This window comes from Colossoma macropomum, unplaced genomic scaffold (assembly GCF_904425465.1).
Source record: "Colossoma macropomum unplaced genomic scaffold, Colossoma_macropomum, whole genome shotgun sequence".
NCBI classification, from domain to species: Eukaryota; Metazoa; Chordata; class Actinopteri; order Characiformes; family Serrasalmidae; genus Colossoma; species Colossoma macropomum.
This window is the reverse complement of record NW_023494807.1, coordinates 8,387,190-8,403,124: the sequence shown is the minus strand read 5'-3', so window position 1 is coordinate 8,403,124 and position 15,935 is coordinate 8,387,190. Positions and strand designations below refer to the sequence as shown.

At 40.9% G+C, this 15,935-nt stretch overlaps 1 pseudogene; it reads right to left on the bottom strand.

The window, feature by feature from the left end:
* Positions 1–406: 406 nt before the first annotated feature.
* On the bottom strand, positions 407–15,716 carry LOC118796885 (annotated as a pseudogene).
* Between the last annotated feature and the right edge of the window lie 219 nt (positions 15,717–15,935).

Sequence of the window (15,935 nt, the reverse complement as noted above, 5' to 3'; positions counted from 1 at the left end):
CAAATGAGAAAGTCTTCTTTTTTTACAACATAAATATGTTAGAATATTAACACCCTTTATTAGAAGTTATTAATTCATGCCAGCTTAAAGAAATCATAAAAATGAGGAATGTGCATTCTGAAGGCCTAAAATAATAATTTACAATACAACAGGTGTTGGGTTGGACTTCGTGGGAGTTTTTTGGACCTCATCAACATATGGAGGACCAGAGGATGACCAACACAAACTGTGCAGCAGCAGATGAGCTATCGTCTCTGACTTTACATCTATAAGGTCGACCAACAAGGTAGGAGTGTCTAATAGAGTGGACAGTGAGTGGACATAGTGTACCAGTGCAACACACATTAACACACCACCACCATGTCAGTGTTACTGCAGTGCTGAGAATGATCCACCACCCAAATAGTATCTGCTCTGTGGGGGTCCGGTAGGGGTCCTGACCACTAAAGAACAGTGTAACAAAGTATGCAGAGAAACAGATGGACTACAGTCTGTAACTGTAGAACTACAAAGTGCTCCTATATAGTAAGTGGAGCTGATAAAATGGACAATGTAGAAACAAGGAGGTGGTTTTAATGTTATGGCTGATCAGTGTATATGCAAAAGTAACGTAATACACAAATAGTGATTTCAGTACTCAATGGAGAGTTAAAACCGTGAATCTTAGTTCAGAAAAAAAAACAGTAACATGTTTAAAAGACAAAAAGAACTGGTGCCCATTCATGTATAGTTCCAAGATATTAGTGATTTAAAGTACAGTCGAACTATCAGTAAAAGTACTTATCACATGATTATTCTTGCTACACTTACAATTTTAAACATTAATGTAAATTTAGATGAACAATATTAATGTGTTCCAAATTCAGTTACGACATAACTGAGCATTTTGCTATGTAATATAATTACCATACAATTACCATCTGGGCTGGGTTCTAATATTCATTTATAATGATAACTATATTCTTCACAGACGTCATGAATCACTGTTAATATCCAGGGGTTCTCAGCACTTGTTTGGTTGGAAAATGTTGCTAAACTGACGTTTGGACAAGATTGACCATTTTGTTCTACATGTACTGAAGTTTTTGTTTAATTCGTTTCATATTCCAAAGTACTGGAATTCGCCAGGCTAAAAATTTACGTTACAGTCCATAAAAATACGGAACTCATAGTATGTGTGTGTAGTTAATTAGTTCTGTTTGTACAGTCTATAATGAACTGCAGTCTCCTTTATTGTATACAGGTGTTTCGGTGCCCCTCATCAAATGATGTTTTGTTGATTTTCTAAGTGAAATATATTTCGATAAAACATTTTAATTATTGTGATACTGAATATAAATAGCCAAGCCCAAGGCTACAGCATATACACAATGTGGCCAAAAGTATGCGGACACCCCTCCTAATTATTGAGTTCTGGTGTTTTAGACATATCTAATTTTAACAGGTGTATAAAATCAAGCACATAGCCATGCAGTCTTTGCTACCAGTCAGTTCATGAAATTTCTGTTAAGTGCTAATATTGTGAAATGTAAACGTTTTAGGAGCGACAACAGCTCAGCGACGACGCGGTAGACCACACAAACTCACACAGCAGGACCTATCGCCTATCCTCTGTTGCATCACTCATCACAGAGTTTCAGGCTGCCTCTGGAAGTAACATCAGCACAAAAACTCTGTGTCAGGAGCTTCATAAAATGGGTTTCCATGAGGCTCCCAAGTGACACAACCGTCTAAGGGTTGGCTCTATCATCAGGAGATCACAAGTTCGATCCCTGGTGATGCTACAGCCGTCCGTGGCCGGGAGTCCGAGAAGGCAGAATTGGCCTCGCTCTCTCTGGGTGGGCAGGATGGCCCACTTTCTCCCATCACTCAGCGCGATGCTAGTCAGCGCAGGCGTCTGTTAGCTGACGTAGCAGATCTAGCAGTTGGCACTTTCCTCAGAGCGCATTAGGCTGTCCAATGACGTTGCATGAGTGGCAGTTCGAAAACACCTGGAGGCCTGGGTCTCAGAGGAAGCCTTTGCTAGCCTTCACCCTCCTAGTGCTGGTAGTATCATGTGATTGGGCGAGTCCTAACTAGTGGGTGGAATTAGATATGACTAAATTGGGGAAAAATCCCCCAAAAAAAGGGTTTCCATGGCCGAGCAGCTGCATACAAGCCTAAGATCACTATGCACAATGCCAAGCGTCGACTGCCGTGGTGTAAAGCATGGCTTTTTGGACAAATTATATGCTTCCAACATTGTGGCAGAAGTTTGGGGAAGGCCCTTTCCTGTTCCATGGTTTTGTGTGGAGGAACTCTGGTGACCTGCACAGACCCCTTACCTCAACCTCACTGAACATTTCTGAGATGAACTGAAGAGGTGATTGTGAGCTGGGCCTTCCTGTCCAGCATCAGTGCCTGACCCCACTAATGCTCTTTTGACTGAATAGGTGCAAATTCCCACAGACACACTCCAAAATCTCGTGGAAAGCCTTGTGGAACAGTGAAGGCTGTTACTGCCACAAAAGTGGAGACAACCCCATATTAATGCCCATGGTTTTGGAATGAGATGTCCAGCAAGCTTAAACAAGTGTGATGGTCAAGCGTCCACATACGAAAGATGAACTGGCACTTTTGACGCTGAGTATTCTACAGCGCAAGTTGGCCTAACAAAATTTACGTATCAACAGCTTCTGCTTCCCGCTTAGCACATTTATGTTTCTTTACAGTATCTGAATGCCTGAAGCTCCGCCCACAGTCCGAGCAGAAATACGGCTTCTCTCCTGTGTGAATGCGCTGGTGTCTTTTCAGGTTTCCTCTGTCGCTGAAACACACTCCACACTCTGAGCAGTAATACGGTTTCTCTCCTGTGTGGACGCGCTGATGCGCTCTGAGATTACGCTTGTCACTAAACCAGGTTCCACAGTATGAGCAGTAATACGGTTTCTCTCCTGTGTGAATGCGGCGATGGATTACAAGAGTACGCCGGTCAGTAAAACTCTTCCCACAGTCTGAGCAGTCGAAGGGCTTCTCTCCCGTGTGGATGCGCTGGTGCGTCTGGAGATTATTCATAACAGTAAAACTCTTCCCGCACTCCGAGCAGCGATACGGTTTCTCTCCAGTGTGAATGCGCTGGTGTCGCCGGAGATGATTCTGTAGTTTGAAACTCTTCCCGCATTCTGAGCAGGGAAACGGTTTCTCTCCCGTGTGAATGCGCTGGTGTCCTTTAAGATGAGTCCGCCGAGTAAAGCTCTTCCCGCACTCTGAGCAGTAATACGGCTTCTCTCCTGTGTGAACGCGCTGGTGTAGTTTGAGGCTGCCAAACCTCGAAAAACTCTTTCCGCACTCCGAGCAGTAGGGAATTCTCTCCTTGCCTGGGTGTTTCTGCGTTCGTCCGTGAGATGCGTTAGTGTGGAGAACACCGGGGGAAGCTTCCTGAGCATTAGACTCCATCTTCTCACATTTAATCTCTCCTGATTTCAGGAGTCCAGTGCACCCTTGGTGACCGCTCATGGATGTTTTTGCAGAGGCTGAAAGTTGGAGAAAACACTTGCAATAGGACGTCATTCATTTCTGGAGAGAAAAAAGAGGAAAAAAAGACAAAGGAGATTAAGAAGTTTAGGAACAGTATCCAACAGCCAGCATTAGTGTAATTTCATAAAAAACAAATCATGAATAAATAGACAAAAGTAAACAAAAACAAAATTCAAATCAAATCTTGCAAATCTAATTCACCAGTCTCTGAAAAATACAAACCCTGGGATATTTTGTAAAATGCAGTAAGAATCTGTGATTTGTTAATTCTCTTGAACCTTCATTTAACTGATAAAAGTACAATTAAATGATAATGTTTTGGCTGACCAACCTAATTGTATTTTGGAAAAAAAATTTAATTTGATGCCTGCAAGACACTCAAAAAAGTTGGCACAGGGCAAAATAAAAGTGAAAAGTTTACAGAAGGCCACATGGGGTCAGGAGTACTTTCGGAAAACCGTTGTCATCTAACACAGCCCGCCTCGTATCTCCAAAGCAATAACTTTACAGGAGAAGGAAAAAACCTTCTTTACTTTCAATGTAAGTCAATGGAACCAGACGTTTTTCCAAGTCATTTTTGGCCATTTCTTTTGGTCCATTCATCATGAAATTCATACAAAAGGGCCACAGGCATTTTCAAATCATGTCAAAAACTGAAAACCGCCAAAAATGGAGATACAAGGTTTTCTTCTGACAGCAGCTATATATATATATATATATATATATATATATATATATATATATATATATATGTGTGTGTGTGTGTGTGTGTGTGTGTGTGTGTATATATATTTATATATAAAATTGTATTTATCTTTTTTTTTGTTGAATTATATTTAAAGTTCTGTTAAAATAAGTTTATATAGTATAAATGTTTAAGTTTAATAAATGCACAATGTTTCCAAAGTCTATGCGTAATCGTGTTAAATAATCGTGATCTCTATATAAACCAAAATAATCATGATTATGATTTTTTGCCATAATCAAGCAGCCTTAGTTTCTAACACTGCTTAAGTGCAATAGGCCAACCAATAGAACAGCAGATATGCAGATAAAGGATTTCTCTGTGCAGCCTAACTTAAACTAAATAAAAAAAAACTGAGGAATACATAGTAACGCTAAGTCTTTAGGGCCAGCTTAACCAGGTCTGCTCGAAAAGGCGGCTTAAATCTCTACTAGAGCCCGACATCATAAACACGAGCCCGTTCTCGAGACTGTGCGCCGTTTAGATTGTACAGAAGGTAAACAGAGCGCGCTGCGTCCGCCGGAGCCAACTAGGTGAGCCATTCTGTCCAGACAGCAGCTCCGAGCTCAGCCCGGTCCGCGCTGCTCTACACATTCCGCTCCATCACTGCTCAACAAGCGAACATCTCCACTAACACCCGCTGTGAAGCGTGTTAAGAAGCGCTGAACGGATTCTGTACCTTCAACAGAGCCGCTCCTGTTTCTCCTCCAGCAGCGCTGACTGAGCGCAGAGGCGGGGCTACCGATCACCCCAGCGTCCTGCGTCACTCAGGCGTCACTGTGCGTGCCTCGCCCCCCTTTAAGGGGGGAAAACATTCAAACTCGCCTCCATTGAACAGAATAGATTTTTTTTGTCTTATAAATAACATTGAACAACTTACGATTAAGCCTCCAATGTGAGAAAAAGGATGAATGCCGGGGTGTCATATATTAATAAAGAGATGTTCCTGTTCAGGCTCCTTCCCTCAGGCCGGAGGTTCAGCCAGATGAGGATCAGGACATCCAGGCTACAGAGAAGCTTCTTCCCACAAGCCATCACTCTCTTTAACAGTTAAAATATTATACATAAAAATATTCCAGCTTCTAAATATATTGGTACATATTATCACACTCAACAGTCCATCCTCTGAAACCACTGTCACAGACCAGCACCTCACTTAGCCGCCTTATTAAGTTAAGTGACCCTTATTAGTCCCACAACAGGGAAATTTCACCTCCGCATTTTAACCCATCCATGCAGTGAAACACCACATACACACTAGTGAACACACGCAGTGAGCACACTTACCCGGAGCAGTGGACAGCCCTATCCGCAGCACCTGGGGAGCAGTTGGGGGTTAGGTGTCTTGCTCAAGGGCACTTCAGTCATGCCCTGTCAGGTCAGGGGATTGAACCGGCGACCTTCTGGTCACAAGGCTGGTTCCCTAACATCCGGCCCCCCACTTATCTGACTGTTACCTCACTGATCCCTTTCTTTGCCACTATACACCCAAGTGCACTCAGCACTTCAACTTAAGACACAGGCCTTGCACATTGTAAGGGTTATAGTATGAGTCAGTGTGTGTGTGTGGGTGCGTGTGTGTGTATGAATGAGTGATGGTAGGAATGCTTGTTTTATTTTATTTTATTTTTTTATTTTATCTTATTTACCACATGTAAATGTCTGTCTGATACTGTGCACTGTGAGCTACTGTAACCAAAACCAAATGCCTTGTATGTGTAAGCAAACCTGGCCAACAAAGCTTGATTCTGATTCTGAAATATACAAACAGAAAAAATATACAAATATATACGTGTGTGTGTGTGTGTGTGTGTGTGGTGAGTGATAATGAGAACATTTTCCGGAATTATATTATCTGATAATTAACGTAGCATCTCATAATCTCATAATTATGACTTGCTATCTTATAATAATGAAATCTCATAGTAAAGACGGTTTTCTCATAATTTTACATAGTCTGCAGTGACAGCAGAGGAGGGTAAAGTTCAGCAATCTCGCTGCTGCTCTTTAATTAAATTTATTATTACCCATTCCTAATTCAGGTATTCGCCAGATTCTCGTTCAAATTTTCCCGTTCTACCTTAAATGGAGCAGCAGTTACATTCTGGTGCTTCCAGTGGTGGACAAAGTACACAAATCATGTACCTAAGTTAAAGTAGAGATACCCAAGGTAAAATATTACTCCAGTAAGAGTAGAAGTTCCCCCTTTAGACCTCCACTTGCGTAAAAGTACAAAAGTATTTGCCTTCAAATGTACTTAAGTATTGAAAGTAAAAGTACTAAAAGATTAATTATGACTTTAATGTCCTATCATTTTTTGTAACAACACTCTTGCTTCATAAACTCATTTTAGATGAAAATACTCTAATGTCACTTCTGGTAAACCAATCTTTTAATAGAATGTCATTAATTAGTCTGAAACTGATGTCTATTAAAATTGTCATAAGCACAAAACACTGAAGGTAAACAGTTTCCATTAGGTAGAACTGAGTGGCTCTGAAATAACTTTTTATTATACTTTTTATAAATAACTTTCTTTTGAAGCAAAGTTTCAGTTTAAGATTTATTTGCAACTTAAACTTGTAGCTAAGTTTAATAAAAACTTGCTTTAAACTCAGGTTCACAAATGAGTTTTCCTTTACTATACTGCATCTGTAGGTCTCTGTAGGTATTTTTATGCTTTTATGAAGAAAATGACCATAATACACTGAAACGAGATTAAGATAAGATAATACGATGGTTATCATATTATTTAACAGAGAAAAGTCTCACATTTGTGGGTTTCTTTGGTCGCTTGCTCAGCCATCTTGCCAGGTTTTCTTTTGTCTCGTAACACTTCGTTTGGAGTCAGTCTCTGAAAAACCTCTGTTTGGAGGGCCATGTAGCCCTAACACTTCACCCTACCCCTCTATCTCAACAAAATCGGGACATGCTACTCTCTAGGCGTGAAAGCCCAAAACAGAGGGGAAAGGGCTAAGTGGTAGGGGCAAGGGGTGAAATGGGACCTGGCTTTAGTGTCTCAAAATTATGACTTAGTATCTCCTAAATATGACTTGCTATCTTATAATAATGAGATCTCATAATATTGTGGCATTCTGGGTGTTTTGGAGCTATAGAGATAAGGCTCATGGGAAATGTGTGTATAGCCCCTAAAGAAAGGATTAATTGTGTTTGTATGTTGTTGTTCTGTACTTTGAGTGTGCTATGTGACATTGGGGTTATTTCAGTTATTTCTTATCTGAGTATGTGTGTTGGTGGCTTTTTTGTGTTCTGGGAGGGGGGGGTCACCAGTGGCATGAAACCTCTCGTTAGTGGTAACACCCCCCACCCCCTGTGAATTCTGTGCATGTGTGTATCATTTTACACTTGCTTCAGTAAAGAGCTAAAGGTTGAGAAGAGAAAATGGCTTCACCTCACTCTTCTTCTGAGCATCACTACAATACAATGTTTTGCAGTAATTTTGACTTAGTATCTCATAATTATGACTTACCTTGCCATGATTATGACCAAGTACTTTGCCATTATGATAAGAAACTAAGTCTTTATTATGAGATACTAAATCATAGTTGTAACCTGTCGTAGATTTCTGTTGTTACAAGGATGTGTTTATTATGCAGTCATATGCACAAGTTTGGGCACCACAGGTAAAATTCCATGTAGTGTTGATTTTCTAAGTGAGAATAAATGATATCCTATACAGAGACACACTTCTGCACACTTTAATACACAATTACTGTTTATTTACTGAATTTAACATATTGGTGGAAAAAATAAAGCATAAAAATGGACTATGCAGAAGATTTTACAGTGTGTTTTATATTTTATTTTTGTGCACTAAAATTTGCAGAAATATTTGTGTTAAATTATTTACACTGAAACTCTAAACATCTAATATGACTGGCTATATATATGTTTACTACTTTTTTTATAGTCAAACTAATGAACATCAGCCTAGTCCAGTAGCAACCTATTAGTCTATCCTATGAGCCTAGACTAGCATATGATCATTTCTGAAACAGGTCAGAAAATGTCATTTCTTCACACTGAAAATGAATTCACTCCTTCAAGGAATACTTGAAACTGCTCAGTGATGAACAATAGTGTACTGGTGTTAACAAATAGTTAAAAAAGGGAAAGTATGTCAAATGTCAATAATGTAGTGATTAGCAAATTCTGTATTAAATTGAAAACAGTAAAATATTTGATGTTTAAGCTTATGAATTGTAGTGTTTTTGTAAATATACACTCATTCCAAATTTGATGTCTGCAACACATTTCCAAAAAAGTTGGGACAGCAGCATCTTGACCACTGTAAACATGCCACCTTTCTTTTAATACACCATAATGATCTGTTGGGGACAGAAGACACAAATCCAGTTTCTTTTTGCCAAACTTTAGTTAAACAAGCCTTTAGCTTTGTTGTAGTATTTTGCACTTCATAATGTGGCACACATTTTTACGATGATACACTGTTAATACAAATAAAAATAGTAGACTTCAAGAATAAAGTCAGAATATTTTGAGAAATAAGTTGTAATATTTGGAGAAAAAAGTCGTACAGAATGATATTTCAAGAATGAAGTCGTACTATTTCATGTGTTTATCTAGAATAAAGAGCCAGACGGACTCGGAGGAAACTGCCTGTCTGTTTTGTTGAAGGAGAATCTCAGGCAAGGTCGTCTACATGGCTATCGGGGGCTACATCTCCACACCATTCAAAGAGGGCATGAAGTTTCACAGACAATGAGAATGATAATCAATATGATCGATCGATCCACAAGGAGACAGCAGTGAGTGGAACTCCGGCGCCAGTACAGCAACTGAGACCCCAACGCGTTATTTCAGCCCCCTACAGTTAGCCCACTTTATCCTCCAAATATTACGACTTTATTCTCACATTACGACTTTATTCTCTAAATATTACGGCTTTTTTCTCGAAATATTACGACTTTATTCTGAAAATATTACGACTTTTTTTCTCGAAATATTATGACTTTATTCTCAAAAAATTATGACTTTATTCTCAAAATATTATGACTTTTTTTCTTAAAATATTACGACTTTTTTCTCGAAATATTACGACTTTATTCTCTAAAAAAATGTTATGACTTTTTTTCTCAAAATAGTACAACTTTATTCTCGAAATAGTACGGCTCTTTTCTCAAAATATTACGACGGAATAAAATAATATGACGAGCAAGTCAGCCGGCACTGTCTGATCACACAGCTGTGCTGTTATAACAAGGGCAGAATGTTGTCATGTTGGAATAAGCATGCCTGTCCCCGCCCTAACAGGCAGCATATGTTACAATGTGTATCTTTCAGTGTTAATGGTGTTTCACATACATGTCAGTTTCCCCCTAATACACCCCACACCATGAACTTTACACTGGTAACAATCTGGATGGTCCTTTTCTTCTTTGGCTGCCCATTATTGCCATAAAAATGTTAAAGTCTGATTCTTTTGACCTCATATATGAACATCCAGCAAACTCTCAATAAAAAAAAACAACACCCCACCCACAAGAGCAAGATTAACCTAATTAGAAATAAAATGTTACTCCCTAGAATTTTAAGGAAGAAAAAAAAGCTGTATGTGAACAGCATAGAGAATGTGTGGTTATCTATAAATAAAAACAAAACTAGTAGGGTTACCATGGTTAACATTAGGCTGACTTGCAAATGAACTGTGTGGACTTTTTTTGGAGGTTTTGATAAGTTTTGATGGCTTTTGCAGAGTAAATATTAACGTTAATGCGATTACTTGCCAATCACTGAAGTAACTAAACAAGACAAGATTGACCATTTTACTCTGTATAGAATACATTTCATATACTGGAGTTTTTGTTTCATTTGTTTCATATTCCAAAGTATTTTTTGCAAGATTGAAAATTTACACTATAATCTATAATGAAGTTGAATTCAAAGTATGTGTGTAGTTAATTAGTTCTGTTTGTATTGTCTACAACAAACTGCAGTCTTCTCTATTGTATACAGTCGTATGTAAAAGTTTGCACACCCCAGTGGAAAAAAAAAAGTAAAACATAAAATGTAGCCTGTGCAAAAGTTAGGGAACACTTTATATTTTATGTTTATTTTTTCCAATATTTTAAAATAAATTAATTACAAAGAAATTGTGCACTAAAATGTGTAGAAAATGCCCTATATTTTGCCGACTATATTTTTGCAATGGCTATATACAACCCCAAATAAGAAATGTTTTGACATGTATTACATTGAACACAATAAAAAATCACACTGTGATGTTTTACTTCATGAATTTTATTGTTTTTTTCCAAATAAACACATTTCAATTTTCATTCTTGCAACAGATTCTTGCAAAAACGTTGGGACAGTAAAGCATTTACCACTTTGTTATGTTGCCATTCCTTTTCACACTTAAGAGATGTTGAGGGACTGAAGACACCCAGTGACAAAGCATCTCGGGGTAATTTTGTCCCATTCTTCCTGCAAACAAGTTTTAAGGTGTGCAACAATACAGGGTCTTTGCTGTCACATTTTGCATTTTAAAATGCACCACACACTCTCTATTGGGGACAGATCCTATTTCGCCAGCCATGCCTTTGTAATGTGTGTAGAATGTGATTTTGCATTGTCTTGTTGAAATATGAATGGGTGTCCCTGGAAAAGATGTCATCTTGAAGGCAGAATATGTTGTTCCAAAATTTTTATGTACTTTTTGGCACTAATGGTGCCATCACAGAAATAAATTTACCTTTGGCACTGACACGACCCTGGCTTCTGGATTTCTTGGTCCAGACAACATGTCATCCATTTCTTCCAAAAAAAACCCCTGAAATACTGATTCGCCTGACCAAATACATGTTTCCACTATGTGTTGGTCCATCTCAGATGCCTCCGAGCCCAGAGAAGCCGGCAGCGTTTCTGGACACGGTTAACATCAGGCTTCACAGAAAAAGTTTTAACTGGTGTTTGTGGATGTAACTACATATTATAATGCTTGACAAAGCTTTGCCGAAGTAATCTTAAGCCCATGTGGTTCTCTCTCTTATATATGAATGATGGTTCTTGATGCAGTGCCGTCTGAGCGATCTGAGAGCAGAGTTATTTAGCTTAGGCTTGCGCCCTTGCCCTTTTACGCACTGAAATTCCTCCAGATCCCTTGAATGTTTTAATCTTTCTATTTTCTTTGAGAAACATTTTTCTAAACAATTCAAAATTTTTCTTATGCATTTGTGGGAAAACTGGCAATCCTCTGCCCATCTTTGCTCCTATAGGACTATACCATTCCTGGGTGCTACTTTTGTACCAAATCATGATTACAATCACCTGTTGGCACCACCTCTTTCATCACATCATTATTTAATTATTTTACCTCATTACTAGTACAAAATTGCCCCCGTTCCAACTTTTTTTGGACTTTGTTGCAGGCCTAATGACAGGAATGGATGTATATGTACAAATGAAATAAAGCTGACCAGACAAAACAATTTTTAAAAAGCAGGTAATATCAGCATTATTTTTAAATGATCATGACACTCAATATAAATTTTTAGTCCGAATATATAACATATTTTGATTCTTCTGGTCAAGAATTTGGCATATAGTGACATCACACAAAACACATAAACTGGCACTTTTAACCAAACCTATAAAACTCATGTATCAACAGCTTCTTCTTCCCGCTTAGCACATTTATGTTTCTTTGCAGTATTTGAATGTCTGAAGCTCCGCCCACAGTCTGAGCAGAAATACGGCTTCTCTCCTGTGTGAATGCGCTGGTGTCTTTTCAGGTTTCCTCCGTTGCTAAAACACGCCCCACACTCTGAGCAGTAATACGGTTTCTCTCCTGTGTGGACGCGCTGATGTGATTTGAGATTACATTTGTCACTAAACCAGTTTCCACAGTACGAGCAGTGATACGGTTTCTCTCCTGTGTGAATGCGCTGATGGATTATGAGAGTACGCCGGTCAATGAAACTCTTCCCGCACTCTGAGCAGTCGAAGGGCTTCTCTCCTGTGTGGATGCGCTGGTGCATTTGCAACTGACACAGAACGGTAAAACTCTTCCCGCACTCCGAGCAGCGATACGGTTTCTCTCCAGTGTGAATGCGCTGGTGTCGTCGGAGATGATTCTGTAGTTTGAAACTCTTCCCGCATTCTGAGCAGGGAAACGGTTTCTCTCCCGTGTGAATGCGCTGGTGTCCTTGGAGCTCAGTTTGCCGAGTAAAAGCTCTTCCCGCACTCTGAGCAGTAATACGGCTTTTTGACTGTGTGAACGCGCTGGTGTAGTTTGAGGCTGTTGTACCTCGAGAAGCTCTTTCCACACTCCGAACAGTACGGAATTTTCTTCTTGCTTGTGCATTTCTGCGTTCGTCCATGAGATATGTTGGCGTCGAGAGCATCTGTAGAAGCTTCCTGAGCACTAGATTCCATATTTGCAAATTTCATCTATCCTGATTTCAGCAGTCTGATGTACTCCCCTTAGTGACCGCTTCTGGATGTCTGTGCGGAGGTAGGAAAGTTTGAGGAAAACACTTGCAAGAAGACGTCATTCATTTCTGCAGGAGAAACAGAAGAAAAGAAGATAAATAAACAAAACTTTAATTATAAAATTCACCAACCTATTAAAAATACATACAACAAAGTCAGTCAGATTGCCACGACTCCATGGTGTTAGTCAGAAGCAGGGACTGCAATGCTTTCCAACTGCTTCGCATTGCTTCTTAGCATGTTCCCAGTTGTATTTAGTTCTGAGATTGTGCAAACAAATTGGCTGCCCACCTGCCGGTCGTCACAATGAGTTTAGCTTTCTTTGGAAGAAAGCAATGTTTCAGTAGCTTAAAAACTTCATGCATTAATACTATTAGTATTTTGAGTTTTACTATTATTACTACTTTTTCTTATAGCAAAACTATCAGTGGAGCAACTGGTGTGCTGCTGGTGCAGCTAGAGGGGACACCGCACCAGTCAATGAGGTGGTGGAGAGAACGACCCCCAGCGTCGATGCCATATCCAGGGAGATTGAGCGAAATTGAGTCGAGTTCAGCATATACAGGACACAGCTCACTGCCCTCATTGACTCCGGCTTGTTGGTGTCACTGCTACATCCAGGCATGATCCCCCACCCAAAAGTGGAACACTTGGCAAGTGGAAGCAATGACTGTACAATTTAAGTCCATCACCGGCAGCTGAGTCAACGTGAGAGGGAAGAAGTGGCTTGCGGTTGTGGTGGGAGGCCTGAGCTGAGTGCATAAGATCTGGCTCTTGCCTATACAGGATGCTTGCATACTCGGCGGACGTGACCTTGCTCAACCTCAAGAAGAAAATGCTGGGCTTGGAGATGGGACAAGTGAAGTTGCTTGCAGCAGCTAGTTGTGAATCCGTGGGCAGCGCACACAAGCAGCACCCTCGTCAGCATCAATGGCACAGTGAAAAATGGAGAAACCAGGAGGCAGCTGAAAGGAGTGCTGCTTCCGCTGTCATCACACCCAGTAGGACCTGACTTGACGCTGCAAGCTATGAGGAGTTCTGCTGTGCTCAAGAGGATGTGGCGCTCTCTTTGGCACACGGATGGCTCCAGGTGGGAAGGAAACGAGGTTGGGCAGACATGACACAATACGGGCCCACCGTGCCGGCTGGGAGAGTCTCCGGATGCATAATGAGATGCTGTACTGTGTTTGGAAGGAGCCAGTGCCTGTGAAGTGTGTATCGTGCAGCCCAAGGAAGACAGTGCTGGGTGTGATACATGGAGCTACAAGGGTGGGTAAAACGCTGAAGCGGTTGTGGCAGGGTTTCTACTGGCCGGGTTTGAAGGCGTCCGCTGCCGAGGGGCAGGTACCCCATGGCACTTGTGCTTGTTGGGACAGCGGACTTTGATGGGGGTGCTGTGTGGCTTCCGCTACAGGGTCCGCATAGCTTAGGGGGTATGGTCATGCAAATTGCCTCTTGGAGCGCCATAGTCCCAGGTTAGTAAGAACAGTTTGTTGTGACTGCTGTTGCTGCAGTTATTAGACTAATTGTGACCAAAGAGGGCATTTCTGTCTCTGTTTAAGTGCCTGATCAAAATAAAAGAGCATTTGCCCGCACACGTGATGTCAGCTTCTTCTTCTGCGCCAACGCTACAATACTACAATACTACTGCAGTAATGCCAACCAATTAGTGCTCAGCAGCAGTAATGCCAATCAGCGCTCAGTAGCATTAATGCTAACCAATTAGCACTTATAGCGGTAATGCCAACCAATCAGCGCTCAGTAGTAGTAATGCCAACCAATCAGCACTCAGCAGCAGTAATGCTTACCAATCAGCACTCAGCAGCAGTAATGCTTGCGTCCTACTGTCCAAAACCTGTTTACTGTAGAAAAAAAAGTAAATATACAAACAAGTTTTCTTGCTTTTTAGTGAAATACATCCTTCTACTTTCTAAAATTAAAGGAAGATGCTGGACAAGTCGTTAGAAACGTAACTTTTCACTTTTGGCCGTTTAGCTCCGTTCACCCCATTCACTGACAACTCGCTCACGAATGCCCTCTGGCTTTTTGTGATCATGATATTTGGAATAACGGGAGAATTAGGCCGTGGTCAGGCTCCCCTTAAACCAGCTCTGGTATGAGTAGACGGCACACCAAAAATGCGGAGTGGCGAGCGCGGAGCACCTTGAGTACCGCCGTTGTTGTTGTGGCTTAAACACTGTATATATGTATTTGTTGGGCTACTGTGTCCTGGGTTATGGGGTAGTTGTGCAGTGTTAGTCCCTATCATCCTATTGAGGTGTGTGATTATTGATGACCTGCCTGCTATCCCAGCCGTTCAGCAGCGCCCACACTGCTGTGTAAATAAAGGGGCTCTCCTTTGAAGTGCTATGTTTACAGCGTCTTCTTCTACGCCGACGCCACAATATTCTCTACGCATGCTTGATGTGCGGTGCAAATCGGGCAGGAGATTGAACAGGTTTTAGAGGAGCCTGGCTGAATAAAAAAACGAAGTGAAGTGAAGCGGTTCGCAAAGCGCTTAAAATATAACAGCGGTGTTAAAATGTTTTATGCTGCTCTGTGTTTAGGAATAAAATCGTTTTTTATATTAAAAATATTTAAGGATTTAAAAACTATGATTTTGCTCAAATGCTCCACATTAACCTACTCATTTTGGTCTCGCTCGCGAGCGCCCTCTAGCGTCTGACAAACGCAGATCCCATTACTGAGTGGTGATTCTCCTCTGTACAAATTCTCTGATTGATCCCGCTCTCCTTTCTGTCCAGACAGCAGCTCCGAGCTCAGCCCGGTCCGCGCTGCTCTACACATTCCGCTCCATCACTGCTCAACAATTGAACATCTCCACTAACAGCTCTCAGTAAACCCGCTGTGAAGCGTGTTAAGAAGCGCTGAACGGATTCTGTACCTTCAACAGAGCCGCTCCTGTTTCTCCTCCAGCAGCGCTGACTGAGCGCAGAGGCGGGGCTACCGATCACCCCAGCGTCCTGCGTCACTCAGGCGTCACTGTGCGTGCCTCGCCCCCTTTTAAGGGGGAAAACATTCAAACTCGCCTCCATTGAACAGAATACAGAAAGTTTTTTTACCTTATAAATAACAAAGGTCATTGTACGGATCAGTGACCACTGAGCCACCCAAAAAATGGGAAAAAAGGATAAATGTAGGGGTGTCATATATTAATGAAGGGATGATACAAAAAGTC